At 46.8% G+C, this 27,234-nt stretch overlaps 1 long non-coding RNA gene across 1 annotated transcript in view; it reads right to left on the bottom strand.

The window, feature by feature from the left end:
• LOC132209871 (uncharacterized) overlaps positions 1-5,378 on the bottom strand; it is a 31,429-nt gene extending 26,051 nt beyond the window's left edge. Inside the window, exon 1 of the long non-coding RNA XR_009446004.1 lies at positions 5,180-5,378. This is a non-coding gene — a long non-coding RNA (uncharacterized LOC132209871). The remainder of the gene's footprint in view (positions 1-5,179) is intronic.
• Positions 5,379-27,234: the final 21,856 nt, after the last annotated feature.

Below are 27,234 nucleotides of genomic sequence, written 5' to 3'. Positions count from 1 at the left end.
AAGTGAGTGGCAGTAGATATAGGGGAGACGTCAGAGGTAGGTTCTTTACTCAGAGAGTGGTTGGGGAGTGGAATGCATTGCTGGAGCAGATAGTGGAGTCGGCCTCATTAGGGGCATTTGAGTGGCTATTAGATCGGCATGTGGATGACAATCTCAGGTGGGGGTGGAGGTTAGATAGGCCTTGGATTTAGGGTAAACGTTTGGCACAACATCATGGGCCGAAGGGCCTGGACTGTGCTATGTTCTATGTATATGTGATGGGAGCTACTTGTGGGATCTCACCGAGCTGAGTAGGGTAAGGGGTGGATGGTGATGCAGGAGGGAAAAAGGGAGACAGCTGAAAGAGGGAGAGGTGGGTGTGGTGGGGGGGGGGGTGATAGGTACAGGATCTGGGGTGGGGGGGATAGGGGAGAGGAGGTTACTCCAGTGTTCAGGCCGAGCCCAGCTCCAAGTTGAAATGGGAGAGTTCAGTGTTTGCTGGTGGGGAGGCCCCTTTTTGCAATTTGCAGCCTGTGGGATCTTGCTGTGTGGGGACAGCCTGTAGCCGTTCCCTTTACAGTAGCGAGGCTACACTTTCCAAATTCAGATGTGGTGGGGCGGGTGAGGAGGGAGGGCTTCCGAAAGTGGGTGGAAATGATGCAGAAACGTTCAGGCTTCTTCAGTGTGGGGTAAGGGCATTGCAGGGGACAGCAGGTGGGATCCTGCTGTGCAGAATGTCCTTCATTCCTATGTCAGCTCCTCTCCTTGTGGGGGCGCTGTGGGGGTGGGAGGATGGGCTCCAACAGGTCGTTAAGGGAATCCATTGGAGGTCCTGCATACTGTAGTCTGTGGGATCTCGCTGTGTATCCCCTTTGGCAGCATGTCACCCTCAGGCTGTCTGAAGGGACCCAGGCTGAGTTTTCTGACAGTCTGATAGTGGGTGGGGTGTAAAATCCCTCCCTTTTGCTGTGCGCCCCCCCACCCCAGTCAGACACGCCCCTCTCCACCACCTCTCGTCACCCCCTCACCCACCAAAATGTGACAGTGTCATGCCTCCCAGACACATTGGGGAGAAGGGAACACGTGGCAAATGTGAGGCAGGAGAGGGCACTGCTGTCAAATGGAGAGGGAAGAGAGAGAGAGAGTGAGGCATTGAGCCATTATCGGGCAAGAGAAAGCTCAACAGAGATGAAGACATTGATAGGGACAGAGAGAGAGGGAGAAAGGGGAAGGGGTGGAAAGGAAAGAAAGAGAGAGAGAGGTGACTGCACCAGTGGAAGATCCACGTCTAATATTTAATGTAGAATCAGAACCAATCCCAGACAGAATGGACACGGGGGCTGAGCCCGGTGAATGGGAGTGGACCGGGGGGAGGAGGGCACTGGTTTTGTTTTTCAACATCCCCCACCCCATAATGTCAGAGAACCAGCTTGAGGGGGCAGGTTAAACACGGAGGGAGGGAGAGACACAGGCCCTGTGGTGTCACTCCTACCACTGAGTCATTGCCCAGCCTCTCAGAAAATAAACCCTGGGGGCAGTCAGAAAGCATTTGCCCCTCGAATCCAGATGAAATCTGTTCCCATTCTCTGGATTTAAAAGTCAGGGGAAAGTGCTGAGAAATTGGGTTGATTTTGGAAGTCAGTCAGTGATGGGACCTCGTTTTGATCCTCGTTATTTTGTTTCAAAATATATTGGCTTTGATGTGATCAATTTCCATCTCTCTCTCTCCCTGGGGGATTTCTGAGAGACTGAAACTTGGGCACAGACAGAGGGAGACAAACAGAGTCTGGGAGTGGGGATGGGTGTGTGAATCCCAGCCTCTGGAGTAAACATTTCTCCTGCCCCCCTCCCCTCAAACAGAAACACTGGGACAGGCCTGAGACAGGTTGAGACACCTTCCTGTTTGGCGTTCTCTCAGTTTAACATCAGGGGCTCTGCTGGGGGAATGGGAAGCTGTCAGGTTGTGAAGTCCAAGCAGCAATGGGATCTTGCTGTGCTTTAGATGCTATAATTTATTTATTCAATTTTCATTTCTCTGTCTTTCCACACCTGCCCCCGAGGAGATTTGACTTGGGAGCTGAAACCCCAGATGATGTGGGGCTGCTGCACAGTCTGATCCCACAGATTTCACTGCCTCCCTCTCTCTCTGCCTCCAAATCTCAGCTTCCTGTACCTCCCACTGCTTTCTATAAATCTCTGTCTCCCCCACATCCTTCACATCTCCCCGTTCACCAATACCCCACCTCAAGTCTCTCCCGCAACTCTCTCACCCCTTTCCCCAGATTTTGCAGGAACTGTTTTAACGTCCAGCTTTTCCCATTTCTGAACTTCCCAGTCCACCTCTCTCGACACCTTTCTCTCCGCCTGATGGTCATCCTATCTGTGACCACCCCACTCTGTATCTCCATCACTCACTCTCCATGGTATCTATTTGCTCTCCTCTCCTTTGATTTCTCTCTGTACCTGTCCTTTCTCGTTCTCTCCCTGGGATTTCTCTCCCTCTCTCTGTCAGTCCTTCTCTCTGTATGCTGGATTTATTCCCCACTCCCACCTCTCTGCCCTTTTCCTTGCTCTGAATGGCATTTCTCTCTCTTCTCTCTCTCACCCCGTGGCTTTATTGTTCTCTCTCTGCTCCTTTCCTTGGGTTTTGTCTTGTCTCTCTCGCTGGTTTCTTTTGCTCTCTACTCCCTCTCTGTCTCTGTCCCAGGCCCGTGCCTCAATCCCTTCTGTCCTCCCAGATCCCAGTTCTTCCAGTCAGTTCCCAGCTCTCCCTACCTGACATACACCTCCCTCAGGTACAGAGCAGAGTAAGAGGCTTCTTTGTGAGATTAAAGCAGGATGTGAGGTGGTGTGAGAAAAAGCAACAACTCAAAAGTTCTGTCCAGTGGCTCCTGTCTGTCTCTCCCTTCTCCCCCTTAAACAGTCACTCCCTTTCTCTCACACTCCTTCACACTCTCTCTCTCTCTCTCTCTCTTTCTCTCTCACACACACACACACACACACACACACACACACACACCAGGCCTGAAATCCACACAGATACAAAACTGCAGTTTAAAACTAGCTACAACACCCTTTCATTCTGAAAAGGGAACAGAGTTTTCTGCAGCCAGGGAACCCACATTTATCCCACAGGGGAACACAATACTTTCACTCAAACACAAGATGTGAGTGGGATTGAACTGAACCAGTACAGTTGGCGAGTTTACTTTTAATGATTTTCTGAGAATGAACATCAATCAGTTTCACAGATGGACATCAAGTGATGCCATGGATCTGTTGCACCATTGGGCGTATGTACATTGCACAAATGATCATGTGTTTCTTAAACACATTCACCTTCTCCCTGACAGTAGCCAAGGGGCATCACAGCACTGTCCCACTTTCTCATCGGCATTTCATTTGTAAAAGCTGGGAATTACCTGATTGACAAGAACTGTCTTAAAGCTGGTTAATGTCAGGGCTGTGCCTGCGACTGCACATGGAATCTGTATGTGTCATTTTGTTTCTTTGTGTCTGTGTTTCTGTGTGTTTGTGGTGTGTGCTTCTGCGTTTGTGTGTGGCTGTGTCTATCTGTGTGCTTCTGTCTTTGCATGACTGGGTCTGCATGTACATATGTGTGTAAAAATGTATCTGTGTGTCTCCATGTCTGTGCCTATATGTGTGTGTGTTTGTGTCTGTGTGTGTGTGTGTGTGTGTGTGTGTGTGTGTGTGTGTCTGTGCCTGTGTGTATTGACGCTGCTGTGTGCTGCTCTCTCTCTCTTTGACTGAGCCCCTGCTGGCTTTCACCATCGATCATCCTTGTGCAGTGGCGTGAGGAGGCCAGCAGAGGGGGATATTGTTTCACTTTAAACACAAGGGAGCAATCGGGATCGGAGATAACAAAGTGTGGAGCTGGATGGACACAGCAGGACAAGCAGCATCTCAGGAGCACAAAAGCTGACGTTTCGGGCCTAGACCCTTCATCAGAAAAGTGGGATGGGGAGAGGGTTCTGGAATAAATAGGGAGAGGGGGGAGGCGGACCGAAGATGGTTTGCAGTGGGAGAGAGATCACCTGAGGTTGGTCCGGAGGGAGGAGGGTAACTTCTTCAGGTTAGAAAAGGCTTCACAGTGAGGTTAACATTGTATCAGAGATCATGGGAACTGCAGATTCTGGAGCAATCGGGAGTGAGACATAGATCCCTCTCTCTCTCTCTCTCTCTCTCTATATATATATATATATATATATCCCCCACCTCATTCTGTCTTTGCCCCCCCTCTCTCTGCCTCTCCTGCTCTCTCACTCCATCTCTCTCCTCCCTCCCTTTCTCTCTGCCTCTCTCTCTCTCTGTCTGATCCTTCGAGTTTGGCCCACCATGAGGAAAGCTCATGTTTGATGTGATGGTGAGTGAACGGAAGGAAGGTGATAAATCTCATGTGAGAAGCAAAATGGGACGATGGACAAACTAAGACAGCGAACATTAGAAGATATTGAGTGTCTGTGAGCAGCTTATTGTTGAGAATGTGATGCCTGAGAGCCCTGTCCGCTTCCCTTCCATCACTTCACTGAACATTGAAGATAACTCACTCAGAGGCAGTAGGAACTGCTGATGCTGGAGTCTGAGATAACACAGTGTGGAGCAAGAGGGACACAGCTGGCCGGCAGCATCAGAGGAGCAGGAAAGCTGATGCTTCGGGTCAGGAGCCTTCTCCAGAAATGGGGGAGGGGGAATTAGGCTGAAAAATAAATAGAGGGGCGGCGGTGATAGAAGGTACATAGTGGAGGGATACGGTGGGAGAGAAGACGGACAGGTCAAAGAGGCGTGGATGAAGCCGGGGAGGTGAGTGTGGTTGGTGGGGATGGTCAGTGAGGTGGAGGGAGTGGATAGCTGTGAGGAGCGGGTAGGTGGGAGGAGCGGATATGTGGGAGGGAAGATGGACCGGTCAAGGAGACAGGGATTGGGGGTTGATGCTGGTCTTGGGATGAGATCTGGTGAGGAGTGTGGAGGATATGAGGGATATACTTCCCTCTCCACCCCATCTGCCTTTTGAGGAACTGCTGTCTCCGCGATTCCTTCGTGCGCTCCACACCCCCCATTAACCCCACCAACTCCGGCATCTTTCCCTGCAACCGCAGGAGGTGCTAAATCTGCCCCTGCACCTCCCTCCTCACCCCCATCCCAGGCCCCAAAATACCGTCCACGTTAAACAGATGTTCACCTGCACATCCCCAAATGTGGTCGATTTTATCCGCTGTTCCCAATGTTTGCTCCTCAATGTCAGGGAAACCAAACGGAGGCCCAGAGACCGCTTTTTGTGAAACACCCACGCTCGGTTTGTGACAAACGACTGCACGTCCCAGTAGCGAACGAGTTCAACATTCCCTCCCACTCCTCAGACGACATGCCCATCCTGGGCCTCCTCCAGTGTCACATCGATGGCACCTGGAAACTGGAGGAACAGCAACAATAATACAGTTCTCTCTGCTGCTTGGCTCTCTTTAATGTATATATTTATCAATTACATATTGAAGTGATAGGTACAGTCAGTGGAATGGTGCCCTTTCTCACTGGCCCACTGAATTGAGAGAAACATCAAAATGTTTCCCTGCAGCCCCCTGCAAGATGAGTTTGGACCAGCGCTACCTCCAGCCTGTTACCATAGCGACAGGCTGCTTCATTGCTGAAACATTGAACTGAAATGAGAAAATCCTGGATGGATTGATTAATGAGTGAATTTGATTGATTGATGAATTTGGGTAAAGGGATATTTCAGCACATTCTTCAGCTGCTGCCTGAACTTAGTCTGGGTCACGGCATAAATCGCGGTGTTTGTGCAGCAACTGAGGAGCTGCAGCATGAAGCCCAATTCCTGCACAAAGTCATTTAGATACACAGAGTCATACCCAATCAACCACATCCGGGACCATATGGAAAACACCATTAACGTTGACCATAACAGGATGAAATTGGCCGAGATCACAAACAGTAAAATGATGGATTTTTTTCGATTTCTCATTTCTGTGTCACACTGACCGTCCCCATTGGTGTGAGCCCGGAGTCTCCTGCGGGCTCTGCTGGTCACTAAAATGTGTCTGACGGTGAAAACATTGAGCAGCAGAATCAGGAGAAATGGGAGAGTCGGGGTTAGAATGTGGTGGAGGAACTCGATTGTGACCCAGGCACGAGATGATTGAACATCGTCTGTTACATCACAAAACCAGGGGGCGTTCACCAGCCAATAGCGAGCTGTGAGCATAAAATACCAGAAAATGTTCTTTAAACAGCTCAGCACAGTCACTGTTCCCAGAACCACAGCCGCCGTTTTCTCACTGCAATATTTACTTTTCAGCTTCTGGCAACAAATGGCCACAAATCGATCAAAGGTGAAAGTGACGGTTAACCAGACAGAACAGTCAGTGGCTGCATAAAGCAGGACGGCGTGGATATTACACACGAGGATGTACTGCACGAAATCAAATTGTGTCCAATAAACAATGGGAATGTGTCTCAGTATCAGATCGAGGATAATGACCAGTAGATCCGCCACTGCCATAGCCCCCAGGTAACGTCTGACACAAGGAGACAATCCACAATCTTTATAAAGCAGGACGTAGATTGTCACTACGTTAACTGTGAGGAAGGAAAACAAACAAATCATACACCAGCCTGGAAGCAAAGTTACCAGTTTGATTGAGGACCGAGTGACATTTTCAAATGTGTCGCTGATTTATTGCGGGGAAAAAAAGCTGATATAACAAATAGTAATTTCTCAATTTTGTTTGTGAAAAACGCAACATGAAACACAAGAAGCACTCCCACCCGAAACACACAGACACACATCCATAAGAACGGATGTTTTCTGGAACATTCCCACCTGCACAGTTACAGGTCACTTCTTCACAGTTCCTGATACAGAGGGTGAAGACATTGCATTCCTGAAGGATTCTTTCCCAGTTCCTTGAAGACAAACAGAGTATAAAAAATTCTGTCTGTTTGTCTAAATTGTGGTCAATTTTCAGATGTGAAGAAACATGAACACAGGGAAAATGTATTCACCCCTTTAACTCCCTGAGGAAATTTTGAAACAGTATCTCCTTCTCCCTGGAAAGGGATCATTTCCCTCAGGATCTTATCTTTTGTTCAATTAACTGACATCCAAACATTCACAAATAAATTCGGTTACAGAATGTTCCGGGGAAAGTCGGTGACAGAATGTTCCGGGGAATGTCGGTTACAGAATGTGATGGAGTCATAAAGATCCACATCACAAAGGCCCTTCTGTCCATCAGTTTTGTTGAGAAACACAGCCTCGCGGTGGAAATCTCTCCCCAAACTCAACACAACTGGCAAACACAAACTGAAGGCATTGCCAGATCAGCTGAAGTGGTCAGTTATCTCACATTCTCAATTCACCTCACGGAACCAGCCCAGACACCACAAACCCAGATGGAATATCTGTTCAGCATGGAGCACTGTGCAGACCAGGCTAGTGTCCTGCTCAATGCAACCCGGCAATTTGCCCAGAGTGGGACACTGTGCAGGCCTCACCAGTCACATAGATATCAGTCCAGCACGGGGAGCTGTGCAGACCACACCAGTGCATCGATCTATAACCCTGGATCAGGTACCTCTCCAGCACGGGGGGCTGTGAAGTGAACACCACTGAACTGATCTCTAAACCCGGAGCAGTTACCCTCCCAGCGTGTAGATCTGTACAGACCACTCCAGTGCGGTGCTCGGTTAACGCTGCGTTAAATCGCTGCCCAGTTTGGGGAAACTTGCAGCCCATGCTGGAAGTGACAGGATGTGCTGCTCCCATCCATTTACAGCTCCATATCTCCAATGTGCCATGACAAGGGGTGCCATGGGTGTGAAAATCACTGCCAGAGAGAGATGGTGGGGAATCAGTTTAAATACAAACAAATGGGATGGATTGGATTTCTAGACAGAGACGGGGAGATTGAGAGACTGTGTCATGGAAGGATGTGCTCACAAGTTTTAGAATACTGACATGTAGACATTTTGATAGCATCTTGCAACATGGGTCAGTGTTTCAGGAATGATGTGTGAATAGGATATTGCTGTGAGTTCAGATGATGGAGAGTTTTGAATGAGCATTTGTTCTGCATTTGTGACAGACAGTGTGGTGAGCACAGTTTTTGACTCATTGGGCTGAATCTAACAATAATTTGTCTCAGTGACATTTCAATTGAGTTTGACAGAAGGATAGTCTGCAGGAGGCCGAGCTAGTTTTTTGATGCTATGTTATCAAACTCCCCTCATTTTCTCCCTCACCCAGCACATGCCATTCCTCTCATTCAATGCCAGCCTGACTCTCCCACCCATCATGGCTGGTAATAGTTCCCATCGCCTGGATGGCCCAGGTATTCCATCCCTGGTGCAGGTGCCATTCTTTAAAAGGCCAATGGGCACACATTAGAACTTTCTTAGTTTGGTGCCAGCCTACACGGTTTACCCCGAGCCTGGCAGATCAGGAGCAATTGCACCAAGATTGATCGAAAGGGACACGGAGATCCTGGTGCATGGGCGAGTACAAAGGAGGACCATTCTTTTAGCAGAGGAAACCACACCACCAGACCCACCGAGTATGGCCTGAGCTCACCACACAGCCCAGTGCAGTACCTGCAGTCTGAAGAAATGTCCAGCAACACAGGGCAACAATAGCCTTCCCCGCTCCGTCAGGATAAACAACACTGTATTCTCACTGCTCCATCTCTCCTTCTCTCTCTCTCTCTGCCTCTGTGTCTCTCTCACTCTCTCTCTCTGTCTCTCTCACACACACACACACCACCTCCGCTACTCCCCTACACTGAAAACATTGCATGGAATCAACATTGTCAACTGATTCAATCCGGACACCTCACCAATTCCCCCTCACCTACACCATCACTAACAGCAGGGCCATGCACATTCACCTTCATTCCAACCCTCCCTTTCCCTCATTCCAGGAGGAACAGCCTGGGATAGGACAGAAAAGGCCAAGCAGGGCGGTGGTGTTCCCCACATCAGTTCCCTCACCCACCTTCCCCCGCCGCATGGGGTGGACCCTGGAATGAGCTGGAGAGAACCAGGACGACCCGTGTGGAGATTCCAAAATATACATGTCCCACCGACCGAGTAAGCAGCAATGTTCAGTGAAGGGTAATTCTCACTTTAACCCCACTGTCAGTTCCATTTCCACCTGGCACAGCTTAGAAACTGTGTCCCTGATGCCATCTCCCTTTTATATCGAGCCGGTATAAATGGAATCCCCACGGTCTCGGTGGGCAGGAGGGTGGGCTCACAACACATCGTCTCCACCAGCTCCCAGGAAGGGAGCACGGAGTCTCCCTCCTACACCTCCTCCTTCAGACAGGTCAGATACTGAATCTAACCTGTAATATTTACTAGTCTCCCAACTTGTCCCTACATCTTCAATAATCAAGCATTGAAAATCTCACAGAGTCACAGTCCCCATGGAACAACTGAAAGACTGTCACACTCACTGGAGAGAGCAAATACTGATGTACTCTCATGGAGTGACTCAAATAATGAAATGCTGTCCACGGAATAACAGGAATCCTGACACACACCAGATGGAATGAATGAAATATTGACAAACCACAGAGCCAGAGAAATTCTGATAGTCTCCCCTTATTTGTGTAAGTATCGGTGTATTTGTGTATGTATCTGTGTGTCTCTGTGTGGGTCAGGTCTGACAGTCTCTGTGCTGTTTGGTGTGATGCAATGCCACCCTCTGCTGGTCTCCACACGCCACTGCACAGGCAGCAGCAGAGGATGAGGACCATCTGGGATTTATTCAGAGAGGGCCTGGGAAGGCAGCAGCTCACAACACCATCCAAACTGATTTCTTCCTCATGTACTTATCTAAATGTCTTTTAAACATGGTAACTGTCGGCACTTTCACCATTTTGTCTGGAAGTTTGTTCCATACACGAACAACTCTGTAAAATAATTGTTCCTCATGTCTTTTCAGATATTTGTTCCTCAAAAAATTAAATATCCCCATCATCTTGAAATCCTCCACCCCCAAGAAAAGATGACTAACTTTCAACTTATCTGTGCCCCTCAAGCTTTGTAAACCTCAATCAGGTCTCTCCGCAATCTCCAAAGCACAACTGAGAAAAGTCCCAGCCTGTCCAGCCTCTCTTTATAACTCAAACCATCAATTCCCACCGACATCCTGGTAAATCTCTGCTGTTCTCTCTCCAGATTAATACTATCCTTCCTATAACAGTGCGACCAGAAGTGGACACAGTTCTTCAGAAGATGCCTCACCAACGTACTGTACAATCTGAAAATGGCATCCCAACTCCCAAACTCAAAGGCCTGAGCGATGAAGACAGTAAACTGAGCACCTTCTTAACCAGCCTGTCTATATGTGACAAAGACTTCACAGAATTATACCTGACAGTCTAGTCTCTGTTCTGCAACACTACCAAAGGCCCTAATTTAAATTGTATCAGTCCTGCCCTTGTTTGTTTCACCAAAAACAATGTCTCGCATTTATGCAAATTAAACACAATCTGCCCCACCAAAGCCCAGTGAGTGATATTCCCACCACCACCCCCACACAACACTGACATGTTTTGAAAGACCCTCCCATCTCCAGAATCTCTACAAACTCCAGTCTGCATTTTCCCAAAGACCCTGAGCTTGGTTTGCCTTGTGTGGGCAGGAGGAGATGGGTGGAGGGTGGATTGCTGACCAAATGAGGAGACTAATTTTCTTCAGGAAAGAGGGGTTGCCATGGGTACCTGGATGGGCCCAAGTTTTGCCTGTCTCTTCATGGGGTACGTGGAACATTCCGTTTTCCAGTCCTATTCTAGCCTCCACCCACTAATCTTTCTCCAATGCATCAATGATATCATCGGTACTGCTTCTCTCTCTCATCTGGAATTAGAAAACTTCAGATATTTTGCTTCCAATTTCCACCCTGCCCTCACTTTCACCTGGTCTATCTCTGACCCCTCCTTTCCCTTCTTTAACATTTCTGTTTCCATTCCTGGGGAGAGATTGGCCACTAACGTCCATTACAAACCCACAGACTCCCACAGCTACCTGGACTATACCTCCTCAATCCCACTTCCTGTAAAGACTCCATCCCATGCTGTCAGTGCCCCCGTCTCGGTCGCATATGTTCAGATGAAGCCAACTTCAAAAAGGGATCGTCTGACATGTCCACCTCCTTCCTCAATCGAGGATTCCCCAGCTCCGTTGTCGACAGGGCCCTCAGCCAGGTCTGACCCATCTCCCACACTTCTGCCCTCATCCCTTCTCTTCCCTCCCGCAACAGCGATAGAGTTTCCCTTATTCTCAACGACCATCCCACCAGCATCCACATCCAGAAGATCGTCAGAAACCATTTCCGCCACTTTCTGCGAGCTGCCAGCATCAAACTCAGATCCCCCTCCCTTTCCTTGTCTGCCTTCTACAGGGCCATTCCCTCTGGGACACCCTGGTCCAAACCGCCAACCTCCCCACAGCCCTACGGCACCTTCCGCTGTAACCGGTGAAGGTGCAACACCTGCCCATTTACCCCCTCCCTCCCCAGTATCCAAGGACACAAACATACCTTCCAGGTGAAGCAACACTTCACTTGCACTTCCCAGAATCGTGTCTACTGCATTTGCTGCTCACAATGTGGTCTCCTCTACACTGGGGAAACAAAGTGTAGACTTGGAGACTGCTTTGTAGAACATCTACATTTTGCTCCCAAGAAAAGTCCCTGAATTACCTGAGATAATGGGAACTGCAGATGCTGGAGAATTCCAAGATAATAAAATGTGAGGCTGGGTGAACACAGCAGGCCAAGCAGCATCTCAGGAGCACAAAAGCTGACGTTTCGGGCCTAGACCCTTCATCAGAGATCTCTGATGAAGGGTCTAGGCCCGAAACGTCAGCTTTTGTGCTCCTGAGATGCTGCTTGGCCTGCTGTGTTCATCCAGCCTCACATTTTATTATCCCTGAATTACCTGTTGCCTGCCACATCAATGCACCATCCAGCTCCCTGGCCAACATCTCTGTCTCTGGCTTGCTGCACTGTTCCAGCAAAGTCCAATGCAAACTGGAGGAACAACACCTCATTTTCCACTTGGGGACCCTGCAGCCCTCCGGACTCAGTATTGAGTTCAATAATTTTAGGGCCTAAACTCTCCCATGTCCCACACCCCACTGCACACACCAGGCCTTGTTACCACATACCCTGCCATTACACACTCCCTGTTGTCAGTCACTAACAGTCCCTATTAGCAACTACTCACCCTCCCAGCCTGATCGTTATTAACTCCTTTGTCTGTCCAACTTCTTTCTCGCTCTTTGCGCCCTATCCTATTGTTTACTCCCTACCCGACCCACCTCCCTATTTTCGGCAGACAAACTGACATTTTCCCAGCAGCCATAACTTCTGGGGAAGGGTCACTGGACCCCAAACATTAGCTCTGTTTTCTTTGGCCTTCACAGATGCTGCCAGACCTGCTGAGCTTTTCCAGCAACTTTGCTTTTGTTCCTCGAATATAGTTTGTTGCCTTGTAACATTTAATGGTTTTAGGGTAGGGCAGCCACACATTAGAGACAGGAAATCGTGATCTGCAATATGCTCTTTCGGGGTTGGAAATTATGCTCTTTGGTCATGTCTGGTGTTCAGTAATGTCTAATCGAGATTCTCTATAGTGCAGAATATGTCTGCAGAGTTTGTTTCGCTAACATTGAAGTTTACAGACAGAGTCGGAACTGCCAATGCTGGAGAATCGGAGATAATAAGGTTTAGAGCCGGATGGACACAGCAGGCCAAGCAGCATCAGAGGAGCAGGAAAGCTGACGTTTCAGGTCTGGGCCCTTCTTCAGAAATGGGAGAGGGGAACGGGATTCTAGAATAAATAGAGAGAGAGGGGAAGTCACATGGAAGATGGATAAAGGATCAGATAGATGCAGAGGAGAAGGACAGCTCAAGGAGACAGTGATGAGGCCGGTAGGTATGAGGTGGGGGTAGGAGTTGAGGTGGGAGGAGTGGATGGGTGGGAGAAAGAGCAGACAGGTTACAGGGGCAGGGACAAGCTGGGCTGGTTTTGGGATGCAGTAGCGTGAGGGGAGATTTTGAAGCTTGTGAAGTCCACATTGATGCCATTAGGCTGCAGGGTTCCCAAGCGAAATATGAGGTGCTGTTCCTGCAGCCTTCAGATGGCATCGTGTGGCACTGGAGGAGGCCCATGATGGACATGTCGTCCAAAGAGTGGGAGGGTAAGTTGAAGTGGTTTGCAACTGGGAGGTGTAATTGTTTGTTGCAGACCAAGCGTAGGTGATCCACAAAGTGGTCTCCAAGCCTCCGCTTGGTTTCCCAACGTAGAGGATGCCCCATCAGGAACAGGGGATACAATATACCACATTAGCAGATGTGCAGGTGATCATCTATTTGATGTGGAAGGTTTCCATGAGGCCTGGGATGGGGGTGAGGGAGGAGGTGTGGGGGCAGCTGTTGCACTTCTTGCGGTTGCAGGGAAAAGTGCCGGGGATGGTGGGGCTGGTGGGGAGTGTGGAGCGGACAAGGGAGTCAGGGGGAAGAGTGGTCCCTCTGGAAAGCAGATTTGGTAGTGGGGTCCGATTGCAGGTGGCGGAAGTGCCGGAGGATGATGCAATGGGTCCGGATGTTCGTGGTGTGGTACGTGAGGAGAAGGGGGATTCTGTTTTTGTTGTTATTGCGTGGAGGGGGTGTGAGGGATGAGTTGTGGGAAACACAGGAGGTCCGGTCGACAGGGTTTTTGACCACTTGGAGGGGAAGTTGCAGCCCTTGAAAAACGAGGACATCTGAGATGTACGGGAGTGGAATGCCTCATCTCGGGAGCAGATGCGGCGGAGGCGAAGGAATTGGGAATAGGGGATGGCATTTTTGCAAGGAAGGTGGGTGGGAGGAGGTGTATTCTAGGTAGCTGTGGGAGTCAGTAGGCTTGAAATGGATATTGGTTTCCAGGTGGTTGCCAGAGATGGAAACAGAGAGGTCCTGGATGGAGAGAGAGGTGTCAGAGGTGGTCCAGATAATTTTAAGGTTGGAGTGGAAGGAGTTGTTGAAGTGGATGAACTGTTCGAGTTCCTCGTGGGAGCATGAGGCGGCACCAATACAGTCATCAATGTACCGGAGGAAGAGGTGGGGGATAGGGCCGGTGTAGCTTCAGAAGAGGGACTGTTCCACGTACCCTACACAGAGGCAGGCATAGCTGGGGCCCATGCGGCTACCCATGGCCACCCCCTTTGTCTGTAGGAAGTGGGAGAAATTGAAAGAGAAGTTGTTAAGGTTGAGGATGAGTTCAGCTAAACAGACAAGGCTGTCAGTGGAGGGGGACTGGTCGGGCCTGCGGGACATGAAGGAGCAGAGGGTCTGCAGGCCGTCTGCATGGGGACTGCAAGTATGTAGGAATCGGGCGTCCATTCTGAAGATGAGGTGTTGGGGACCAGGGAGTCGGAAGTTTTGGAGGCAGTGGAAGGCGTGGGTGGTGTCACAGACGTTGGTAGGGAGTTCCCAGACCAAGGGGGAGAAAGTTGAGTCTACAAGGGTGGAGACAACGTCGGTGGGGCTGGAGCAGGCAGAGACAATTGGTCGACTAGGTCAGTCCGGTTTGTGGATTTTGGGAAGGAGATAGAAGCGGGTGGTGCGGGGTTGGGGAACCATGAAGTTGGAGGCTGTGGGTGGGAGGCCACCTGAAGCGATGAGGTTGTGGATGGTCTGGGGGATGATGTTTTGGTGGTCGGGGGTGGCGTCATGATCCAGGGGGCGGTAGGAGGAGATTTCAGAGAGCTGGTCCTGGCCTCGGTGATGGAGAGGTCAGTGCGCCATATTACAACGGCACCTCCCTTGTCCGTGGGTTTTATACTGAGGTTAGGATTGGAGCGGAGGGTGCAAAGGGCTGAATGCTCTGTGGGGGAGACGTTGGAGTGGGTGAGAGGCTGGAGAGGTTGAGGTGTTTGATGTCTCAATGGCAGTTGGAAATGAAGAGGTCAAGGGAGAGGAAGAGGCCTTGGGGTGGTGTCCAGGAGGAGAGAGAGAAGGGGTCAGTGGAGGGAGGGTTTCAGATAATAACCATGAAAGTTGGAAATCATAGCCAAGCAATTCAAGATGTTATTAGTTGATCTCAATGGCACAGAAATGCACTCAACATGCTAATAGTTGAGCCAAGTACCTTGCATTTGGTCAACACTGAAAAATCTTCCCTGTGTACTTCAGAAAAGTTAACCAGGATTTGATAAACCAAAACTCAGTTGACAGCTGGCAGGCAAAATGTGACTCAAAATCTGAACATGACTTAGGCCTTGTGTAATGGGTAGTGCCAATGCCTCTGTGCTACAGCTCTGGATTCGATTTCCGTCCTTGAACCTGTGGCAATGTCACTAGCCCCGGAGCAAAAGTTCTGGATTCAAGTGCTGCCAGTCACAGAGGTGTGTCACAGCCTGTCAGAACAGGCTGATGAGCAAATTTACAGGAGAGTAATGTTGCAGATTCAGGGGCCTTTGCAGTGTGGTGGCAGTGTCTCCACCTTTGGGCCCAAAGGTCTGGGTTCAATTCCCACAGCAGTGTTTCATAAAATGTCTGAACAAATTGGTTCAACTTTTTTCCAGAATTGTGACTTGATTGAGAAGGATCAGTGTTGAATTACAGAATTCAGGCCCGGGATAACAGAAAGCACAGCCATTCGTGTGGACTGGAGTAAAATGTGCACCTTATATATGTTTATAAAATCATGAAGGGCATGGATAGGGTGAATAGTCAGGGTCTTTTTCCCAGAGTATGGGGAGTCAAACATTAGAAGGCACAGGTTTAAGGTGCGAGGGGAAAGATTTTAAAAACATTTGATTGAACTGCCAGATGACATGCTAGAGGCTTGTTGAAACACCATTTTAAAGGTATCTGGATGGGTATATGAATTGGAATGGTTCAGAGGAATATAGGCCAAACACTGGAAAATGGGACTAGATTAATTTCAGATACCTGGTCAGCATGGACATGTTGGGCCAAAGGATTTGTTCCCATACTGTACATCTTTATGATTCATTCATTCAATTAATCAAGTTCACTTTGTAATCTTGGAAAGCCTTCCCTGTTGACAGTTGAAATAATCTCAGTGTTATATGTAAACTTGCTACCCATGCCTTCTATCATTTTCATCTAAATCATTTATTGAAATGACAACCAAAAATAAATCCAGCACCAATCCCTGTGGATCACAGCGAATCACAGGCTTCCAGTCTGATGGACAATCCCACATGACCATGATATTTCCTGCCATAAAGCAGAAATACACAGACACACAGACAGACACACACACACACACACACACACACACACACACACACACACACACACACACACACACACAGAGACACAGACACACTCGCGTCTTTAAGATAAAGATAGATACGTTTTGATCAATGAGCAGATTGAGGGTTATGGTGAGAAGGCAAGAGAATTATTTTGAGAAACTTGGCAAGCAGGATCGAACAGTAGAGCAGACCTGACGGGCCAAATGGCTAATTCTGCTCGAACTTCTTCTGCTGTCTGGTCTGAAGGTATCGGGAATGTTTTCCCAAGAGAGCAGTGATGGCTGAGATTGATAAATACTTTACTGAACAGAGCCAATCGGAATATGGAATAGGTTTGAGGGAATGAATGGCCTACATCTGCTCCTATTTGTTGTGCTCTTTAAAGAGGAGGTAACTTGCTGTGAGGGTAACCCACTTTAAGGAGTTGCCCAATTAAGATTGAGATAAGAATTTATCTTTCTCTTTAATATTGTGCTGTCTGTGGTGTTTTCATCCGCAGGGAACAGTGAAGACTGGGTTAGTGAAGATATTCAATGCAGAGATCAACTGACCTTTAATGGACAAGAGAGTCCATTATTGGGAATAAACAGGAAACGGGTGTTCAGCCACAAACAGATCAGCCATGATCTTTCTAAGTTGAGCAGCAGGCTCGAGGGTCTGAATGGCCAACTGCAGTTCCTATCCTGTGTGTTGTTCTCTCACTCCACCCCTCAAAGCTGTTACAAAGGGAAAGGAAGTTATAATGAGATAGGGGATCATTCTTCCCCTCTCAGGAGTTACACAAATGGAGCAGTCAAACATGGATTCAGAGAGACATCGAGATAGACAGCATCCAAACAGACCCTTCGGTCCAACTCGTCCATGCCATACAGATATCCCAAATAAATCTAGGCCCATTTGGCAGCACTTGGTTCATACATCTTTAAACTGTTCCGAAACATATACTCATCCTGATAATTTTAAATGTTGTAATTGGACCAGCCTCCACCACTTCCTCTGGCAGCTCATTCCATAAACACATCACCCTCTGCATGAAAATGTTGTCCCTTAAGTCCCTTTTAAACCTTTCCCCTCTCTCCTTAAAGCTGTGCCCTCTCGGTTTGTACTCCCCCACCCCAGGGAAAAGACCTTGGCTCTTTGCACATCTGTGCCCCTTATGACTTTGCAAACGTCTGCAAGGTCACTCGTCAAAGACTTTGTTCTATTTTGTTATGGGAAATTTTCCACACAGCACCTACAGCCAGAAATGAAATTAATTAAGAAGATTATCTGTATTTGTGGTGTTTGTAAAGGGGCGAATGTTAACCAGGCTGATAGGAAATCTCCGCTCCTCCTCAATATGTGTCCAGGGAAAATTGAGCACCTGATTGAGAGGGTAGACTAGATTTATTGCTGCATCTAAAAGACAGCATTTTTGACCGTACAGCATTCTACTCAAATGTCAGTCTATATTCTATGCTTGATTTTTTAAATGCTCAAGGATCGGAATCATTGACAATACAACCTCTACCTGATGATCTGACAACAAATAGCCCTAATGGTGTGTTGCTGAGCTCAAATACACCTCGTCTACGAGTTACACACTGCAGTAGAGGCCCTGCAACCTTTCTTGGCTGCTACACAGCAAGCCCTGGTTCGCTAACAGGAAATGCAGAGTAGAGATAATTATTTATTTTCAGTTTGAAAAGCTGCAGCGACTGGAATTCCTTGGGGATGAGTGCAAGGTCATCAACAGTTCACAATCTAGATTAACGATTTGGACGAAGGTCTGACAAGATTGGAGCTCAATTTGCTAGTACACCAGTACAGTCATTCAATAAGATGTCAAGTGGAGGCGGAGCATCTATAACGGGCTGTAGACAGGGGATGATAATGAGCGAACTTTCAGCATTGCAAATAAAACAGTACAGTGTGGGTTATGGGAAGTTTGTGTTTTGGGGAAAGGGTAAAACGGCAGTAAATTATTTAACTGGAGGGAGAACACAGAGTTTGCGTGCGAAAGAGGGAGTTGTGGGTCCTGGTACATAAATCAGATAAAGTTAATCTGAAGATGTCACAAGTGATTTGGAAAGGAAATGGAATGGTGCTGTTTCCTGCAAAGGGTGCTGGGTATGATCTTAGGCATATTTCCCTGCATTTCTACAGGACATTGCTGAGATTCTACCCAATGCACTGTCTGTAGGTATCATGCCCTAAACTAATAAAAAATGATGGCCTTTGAAACTTTTCAAAGATGGGTCTCTATATAGAACAGAACAGTGCAGCACAGTGTAGGGTTTTCGGCCCACAATGTTGTGCCAGACCTTTACCCTAAACCTAAGGTCTATCTAACCTCCACCCCCACCTTCTCCTATCACATTTTTACATGTCTAATAGCCACTTAAATGCCCCTAATGAGGCTGACTCCACTACCCTCTCTGGCAATGCATTCCAAGCCCCTACCACTCTCTGAGTAAAGAACCTACCTCTGACGTCTCCACTATATCTACTTCCACTCACATTAAAACTATGTCCCCTCATAAAAGCTACCTCCACCCTAGGAAAAGTCTCTGGCTCTCCACTCTATCTACACCTCCGATCATTTTGTACACTTCTATCAAGTCACCTCTCATCCTTTGTCATTCTAGGGAGGAAAGCCCTAGCTCTCTCAACCGTTCCTCAGAAGACCTTCCCTCCATTCCAGGCGACATCCTGGAAAATCTCCTCTGCACCTTTTTACAATGCTTCCAGATCTTCCCTGTAATGAGGTGATCAGAACTGAACACATTACTCCAGATGTGGCAGAACCAAGCTTTTGTACAGCTGGAGCATAAACTTCATGGCACTTGAACATAATCCCTCTATTAATGAAAGCTAACACACCATGTGCCTTCTTAACAACTCTATCCACCTGGGTGGCATCTTTCAGGGAACTGTGGACATGAAGCCCAAGATCCCCCTACTCCTCCACACTGCCAAGAATCTTTCCGTTAACCCTGTATTCTGCTTTCAAATTTGTCCTTCAGAAATGAATCACGTCACACTTTTCAGGGTTATAATCCATTTGCCACTTCTCAGCCCAGCTCTGCATCCTATCAATGTCGCTTTGTAACCTACAGCAGCCGTCCACACTGTCCACAGTTACCCACCTTTATATCATCCACAAACTTACTAATCCATCATTCCACCCCTTCATCCAAATCATTTACAAACGTCACAAACAGAAGAACACCCAGAACAGATCCTTGTAGTACACCACTTGTGACAGAGCACCATGTTGAATATTTCCCGTCCATTACCACCCTTTGTCCTATAAGGGTCAGCCAATCTGCCACATTTCCCCATATCCCATGTCTCCTTACCTTCTGCATAAGCCTACCCTGGGGAACCTTATCAAAGGCCTGGGTCAAATCCGCAGATACCACATCCACTGCTCCACCTACATCCATGTGTTTGGTCACCACTTCAAAGAATTCAGTAAGGTTTGTGAGGCATGATCTAACCCTTACAAGTCCATGCTGCATATCACGAATCAAACTGTGCCTGTCCAAGTGATCATAAACTCTATCTCTCAGAGCCCTTTCCAATAACTTGCCCAGCACTGAAGTAAGACTAAGTGTTCTGTAATTTCTGGGGTTATCCCTGTTCCCTTTTATGAACAAGGGAATGATGTTTGCCTCTTTCCAATCTTCCAGCAATATAACCATGGACAGTGAGGATGAAAAGATCATTGCCACAGGCCCTGTGATCTTGTCCTTCACTTCCCACAGAATCCTTGGATAAATCCCATCAGGGCTGCATGACATATCTACCTTCAACTTCCTCAGAATTCATAGTACATCTTCTTTACGAACATCCACGTCCTCTAGCCTACCTGTTTCACAATGTCCTCCTCTACAATGAGGTCCCTCTCAGTTGTGAATACTGAAGAAAAGTATTCATTAAGGACCCCTCCTATCTCTTTCGGCTCTGTGCACAAATTCCCTTTACAATTCTTGATCGGCCCTACCATTCCTCTGTTCATTCTCTTGTTCTGCACATACGTGCAAAAAGCCTTGGGGTTTTCCTTGATGCTATCCACCAAGGGTTTCTCATGCCCCTTTATAGCTCTCCTAAGCCCTTCCTTCAGCTCCTTCCTTGCTAACTTGTATATACCGTCCTGTGATGAAGGCATTCAGTTCCTGGAGGATTAACAGTTTAGGCCTGAGAACGAGAAATGTTCTTGACTATGTAAGAGCTTGAGGTGAGTGTTAATGGTGAAGACCTGACTGATATTTCCTCTTGTATGGGAGAATAAAACTGGGGAAATAATTTTAAAAATAAAACAGTTTCTGAGGAAGGATCACTGAACCTGAAACATTAATTCTCATTTCTCTTCATGGATGCCGCCAGGCTGCTGAGCTTTTCCAGTAATTTTTGTATTTCTTTAGGAATAAGACACATTCTTGTTAACACAGATTATATATGTATTAAACATATATTAAACATGTTATTTTTATATTATGCAGGCACATATAAACATACCTTTATAACGAGTGCGGTCATATGTGGCTCTGTGTATTACAGCAGCAATGATACATCTACGTGGAGCAGGGAATGTGATGTACGCATATAATGGAGACAATGTTCAAGGAGACCTCACATGTTCCAGTTTGTGGGTTGGATAGTGTTATTGTGCGATTCAACTCAGAGGAAAAAAAAGTAACCTGCCTCGAAAGCAACAGCCTGTTGCTCCGTCTCTATTTCCTTGTTCCTCATCACATCAATGTATGAGAGCTGAAAATGCACCAATCATCTTTACCACTCATGGAGGATTCATGATGAGGATTAATTGTAATCTCCCACCAGCTGTAGCAAAGGGAATTCAGCCAAATCTAAGGGCTGCAGGAAGTAATCCCATTGCCAACAACTTGTGCGAACAGAATAAATTTTGCACCAGAATAACATTTGTGAGAATTGATCACATTTCTTTGTGTGTGTGTGTGTGTGTGCGTGTGTGTGTGTTTGTGAACTGCATGTGTCATTCTTCATTCCATCATAGTTTGAGTAAATTTGTTTTGATCATAAACATGTTGTTTTCGCAGATCAAAGTAAACTGCCTGACTTGCTCCTTACACTGATGCTGACACAGTCTGAGCCCTATATCATCGGCCACATCACCAACCTGGTTGCATTTAAAATTTGCTGTGACCAGTGGAGGAGTGGGACTCGAAAAGGAAACAATGATCAGCCAAGCCAGTGAACCATAGACCAGTGAGGCTGACATGAGAGCTGGGTAAGTTGTTGGAGGGGATTCTGAGGGATAGGATTTACATGCATTTGGAAAGGCAAGTATTGATTCGGGATAGTAAACATTGCTTTGCGCAGTGAAAATCGTGTCTCACTAACTTGATTATTTTGAAGAGGTGATAAAGAAGTTTGATGAAGGCAGTGTGGCAGACATTTTCTATATGGGCTTCAGGAAGGTGTTCGGTAACGTTCCGAATGGTAGACAGATTAGTAATGGGTAATCACATGGGATCCGGGGGGAGATAGCCAATTGAATTCAAAATTGGCTTGAAGGCAGAGGATTGTTTTACAGACTGGAGACCAGTGACCAGCGGCGTGCTGCAAGTATCAGTGCTGAGTTCACTGCTGTCCATCATTAATATAAAGGGTTTGGGTGTGAATATCAGAGGCATGGTTAGTAAGTTTACAGATGATATTAAAATGTGATGCAGTGGACAGTGGTGAAGATTATCTCAGAGTGCAATGGGACATTGATCAAATGGGCCAATGGGCCAAGGAATGGCGGATGGAGTTTAATTTAGATAAATGAGAGGCTTTGCATTTGGTAAGGTGATGCTGGGCAGGACTTAGACAGCCCTGGGGACTGTTACTGAATAAAGAGACCTTTAGTGCACACACATAGTTCCTTGAAGGTGGAGTAGCATGTGAGACAGGGTAGGGAAGGACAGTGATAGTGGGAACTGCAGATGCTGGAGAATCCAAGATAATAAAATGTGAGGCTGGATGACCACAGCAGGCCCAGCAGCATCTCAGGAGCACAATAGCTGACGTTTCGGGCCTAGACCCTTCATCAGAGAGGGGGATGGGGTGAGGGTTCTGGAATAAATAGGGAGAGGGGGGAGGCGGACCAAAGATGGAGAGTAAAGAAGATAGGTGGAGAGGAGAGTATAGGTGTGGAGGTAGGGAGGGGATAGGTCAGTCCAGGGAAGACGGACAGGTCAAGGAGGTGGGATGAGGTTAGTAGGTAGGAGATGGGGGTGCGGCTTGGGGTGGGAGGAAGGGATGGGTGAGAGGAAGAACAGGTTAGGGAGGCAGAGACAGGTTGGACTGGTTTTGGGATGCAGTGGGTGGAGGGGAAGAGCTGGGCTGGTTGTGTGGTGCAGTGTGGGGAGGGGACGAACTGGGCTGGTTTTGGGATGCGGTGGGGGAAGAGGAGATTTTGAAGCTGGTCAAGTCCACATTGATACCATTGCGCTGCAGGGTTCCCAAGCGGAATATGCGTTGCTGTTCCTGCAATCTTCGGGTGGCATCATTGTGGCACTGCAGGAGGCCCATGATGGACATGTCATCTAAAGAATGGGAGGGGGAGTGGAAATGGTTCGCGAGTGGGAGGTGCAGTTGTTTGTTGCAAACCGATTGGAGGTGTTCTGCAAAGCGGTCCCCAAGCCTCCGCTTGGTTTCCCCAATGTAGAGGAAGCCACACCGGGTACAGTGGATGCAGTATACCACATTGGCACATGTGCAGGTGAACCTCTGCTTAGTATGGAAAGTCATCCTGGGGCCTCGGATAGGGGTGAGGGAGGAGGTGTGGGGGCAAGTGTAGCATTTCCTGCTGTTTAAGGGGAAGGTGCTGGGTGTTGTGGGGTTGGAGGGCAGTGTGGAGCAAACAAGGGAGTCACAGAGAGAGTGGTCTCTCCGGAAAGCAGACAGGGATGGGGATGGAAAAATGTCTCACATTTGTCATGGTTGCCCTAATCAGTCAGAGCATTGGGTATAGGGGTTGGGATGGCATGTTGCTTCTGTACAGGACATTGATGAGGCCACTTTAAGAATACTGCGCACACATCGGTTGGCTCTGCTAAAGGAAAGATGTTGTTAACCTTGAGAGGTGCAGAAAAAAACAGATTTACAAGGATGTTCAAGGACAGGAGGGTCTGAACTGTAGGGAGAGGCTGAACAATTTGAAGTGTTTTCCCCGGAGTGTGGAGGCTGAGGGGTGACATGACAGATGTTTATAAGATCATGAGGGGCATGAATAGCCTGAATAGCCAAGGTCGGTTTCCCAGGAGAGGGGAGGCCAAAAGTAAAGTGCTGATGTTGAAGGTGAGAGGGGAGCGACTTAGAAGGAAACTTCGGGCAACATTTTCACGCAGAGAGAGGTGTGTGATCAGAAAGTGCTGTCAGAAGTGGTGAAGGTGTGTGCAATTACACAGCTAAAAAAGTATCTGGATTGGTACAAGAATAGGAAAAGTTGAGGGGGATATGGACCAAATATTGGCAAATGGGAATAGATCAGATTACATATCAAGTCAGTGGGGGCAAATAATCTGTTTCTGCGTTGTGTGACTTTCTGATTCCATCAGGTAGATGAGAAGAAATTTGAAAAGGGCATTTGGAGTGGGAATTCTCTTCCCTAGAGGTCTGTGCTGCCTTTGTGTTGACATTTATTCAGAGATACATTAATGAAATAGTTGACAGATGTTAAACAAAACACAATTTATTTAAACACTGTAGTCAAAGTAGAACCAAAAAAAAGGAATTTAGAATAACCTCGCTCTGGTGGATAAACTTATAGTATAATAGCTATAGCAAATATTACTAATTAACTGTTCCAGCATAGTAGCAGCCCATAAACAGACACTTTGGTCAGAAATAAAATTCAGAGAAGGTTCTCACATGCGGTTCTCCAATTCAGGAGGAGAAAATAATCATCCAAAGAAAATTCTGCAGTCAGGAGACATTCACTGAAGCTTCCAACTCCATTGAGACACCAATAGCTTCTGATGCAACAGAAAAGCAAAACTCAGAAATTCTGATCTGTGAGAGCTCGTCGCACTCATTCAGGCTGCATTTAAAAAAAACCCGAACCCTCTCAAGACTGTTTACTCAATGGTCTTAACTAGACAGCTTTGTGCCTCTCGTTCAATCCTTCTCTTAAAAGAAACCAAAATAAAATAATATCTTACAGTTACAGCAATGTCACATGAACACATCGAACTGTTCCTCAGGAGCCCAGGGTGGATCAATTCAGCATTTGGCCCTGCTCTACAGCCCCTTGCGTCCCTACATATGAAAAGGAGAAGGCCATTGAGACCCTACAGTCACTTACATGTAAACAGACTTAGGTAACATGACAAGCAAATGGAGCTAGGCTGTACAGATAGTCTGCTTCACGCTGGTCAACATGCCTCCATTGTTCATGGTACACATGCAGTACTTTAATGCAGTTTTACAGTAGTGTGGTGGGAAGACTAATGTTTTGTGCAAAATCACAAGTGGCATCCTCTGAAAATACATGCTTCCGTTCTCTATGGAGATCAGAATCTGGTTGGTCTGGCTAATGTCACAAAGAGGGTATTTGGGCTGCTGTCAGGATTGTGAACAACATCGGGTTCAGTGTAAGGTCACAGATTAATGTGGGGAGAGTTCATTCAGAGCCTGTGCTTCTCTCTGAATCACTGTGGGGCTCTATGTCATTTTATATGTAAAATCCACATGTATTTACATGGGTCACGTATGGGATTTCTCACCCTATCAATTTCTTTTGTGGATAAAAGAGTTCATCACCAACTTTGTAATTTTAATGCAGTAATCTCTGATTCTCTCACAGCACAACATATTAAACACTCACTTTCTTCACTCGCTCCTCATGGTACCATCATCTCAGGGATTAGACTGGTGATGACCATTTGTACCGTGTCTGTGGCAAGGAGTTCTTTCATTACAAAAGGGATCAAGCCTATGCACAGTGCCCATAAATAGTCTTTCATCAAGGCTGTACATGTGCAGACATATGGTTTTATTCATGTACATGAATCATCTTACAATGAAGGACAACATACCATTTACTTCCCACATGACTGATAGCGCTGCATGTACCAATTTTGGTGACCTACGATCAAGGACATGCAGGCCCTTTTGTGACCACAACACTTCCCAACCTCACATCATTTAATCATTACAAAATGAGATGTATGCTGTTGCTGGCCACATCCAAATAGTTTGTATGCCTTTTAAATTACTGTGGTCCAAACACTGATTCATGTGATACCCCATAACGAGCAGCATTCAGCCTGGAAAAGGGCTCCACTCTCTGTATTGCGTCAACTAAACAATTCTCAATCCATGTAGTATATTCCACCTTACCTCTCAACTCTAATTTTATTCACTCACCTGTGTGCAACCATATCAAAAGTACTCTGTAAATTCAAATACACCGCTCTCACTGGTTCTCATGTGTGGATACTTCAACTATTATATACATATTACTCAGTCGTACATGCACTGGGCAAAGGATCACAACACACAGGAATTGCCAAAACAAGTTGGAAAGTACATCAACTTCAGTCGATAATGCAGTTTTCTCTATTTTCACATCTCATCACCCATATTCTCTCTCTCTCTATCTCATACATACATGACATAAATCAAGTTAATGAATACTCCAATCTTTCTCCATGTTTTATCTCTCAAAGCTCCCTCTTTCAGTTTAAATGTATTGTTTGCATTTGGATGTGACACAATTACAACTGAGTGATGAAACTAAAAAAACATCATGAGGAAGGAACGGGCTAGAGTTAATAGGAATAGAATCTTAGGGAAGATGGTGGAGTAGCAATGGAAGACATTTCTGGGGATAATTTGGACACACATCTGAAATTTTTGGATGTTTCAATTAACATAAACTGCACAGGTTTACCAAAGATAACTTCCCTTTCCTGAATCGAAGTTGACTCTGCCAAGTCATATCATGATTTCCCAAGTGTCTAGTTTTTACAGCCCTCAAAAAAGGTTCCATATTTTTCTCATAACAGATATCAAGTTGTCCAAAATTTATTTTTATTTTGATTTCCCTCTCACTCCAGTTTTTTTTTAATGTGCGTTACAACAGCTACTTCCATTCTGCAGGAACTGGCAATTCCTGAATCTGAAGAATTCTGAATGGTAATCAATAATTCTTTCTCGTAGTTACAAGTTTTAAATGACATTTGGACAAGTTCATGAACAGGAAACAGTTGGAGAGATATGGGCCAAGCCCAGGCAGGTGGGACTGGGATAGTTTGGGATTATGTTTGACATGGACTGGTTGGACTGAAGAGCTGTCTGACCCTGTAACTCTTTCACAAGCTCTATTCCCACCTCCATGTAATCTCTGGGACATACCAGAGCAAAGTACCAAACTTCAGTTCAATTAGTTTTGAGCAGTTCCGCTTTATTAATTCTAATCTCCCACAGTTTCTCATTTTCACAGTCACAGTCCTGTAGAATTTCTGGAAGATTTCCTATATCTTATTCTGTGGAGACAGAGTAATGTATCCCACTCAGCAGTGGGTCAGTGGGGGTTGGGGTGAAGAGACACTGCCTCCTTCAACAAGTGAACACATCGGAGCACTGCACTTCAGAGATAATGGACATGGCACCACTGCTACTTGGAAAGTTCTAGAATCTAAACAGTTCAATGAACTGTCATTTGATGGCCATCGACGGGTTATGCTGAAACCACTGACACAAAGCTGTAACCTCCTCATTTTAGAATCAAACTGGCTCCACACTTTGCAACTGGCATAGGTCGAGGTAGAGATAAAAATAAGAATACAATCAAAATATTAGTAACTGCAAGTGTGGCCAGAAGAGAGCTGCAACTGGAAAGGAGCAGATTATGATTTAATCAGAAACAGCACTGAAGCGGAAGTGAAAACTGAGGATATTATTAGTGATAAAGGGAATATTGTGATA

This window comes from Stegostoma tigrinum, chromosome 8 (genome assembly GCF_030684315.1).
Source record: "Stegostoma tigrinum isolate sSteTig4 chromosome 8, sSteTig4.hap1, whole genome shotgun sequence".
NCBI lineage: Eukaryota > Metazoa > Chordata > Chondrichthyes > Orectolobiformes > Stegostomatidae > Stegostoma > Stegostoma tigrinum.
This window is presented reverse-complemented; position numbering and strand designations above follow the sequence as displayed.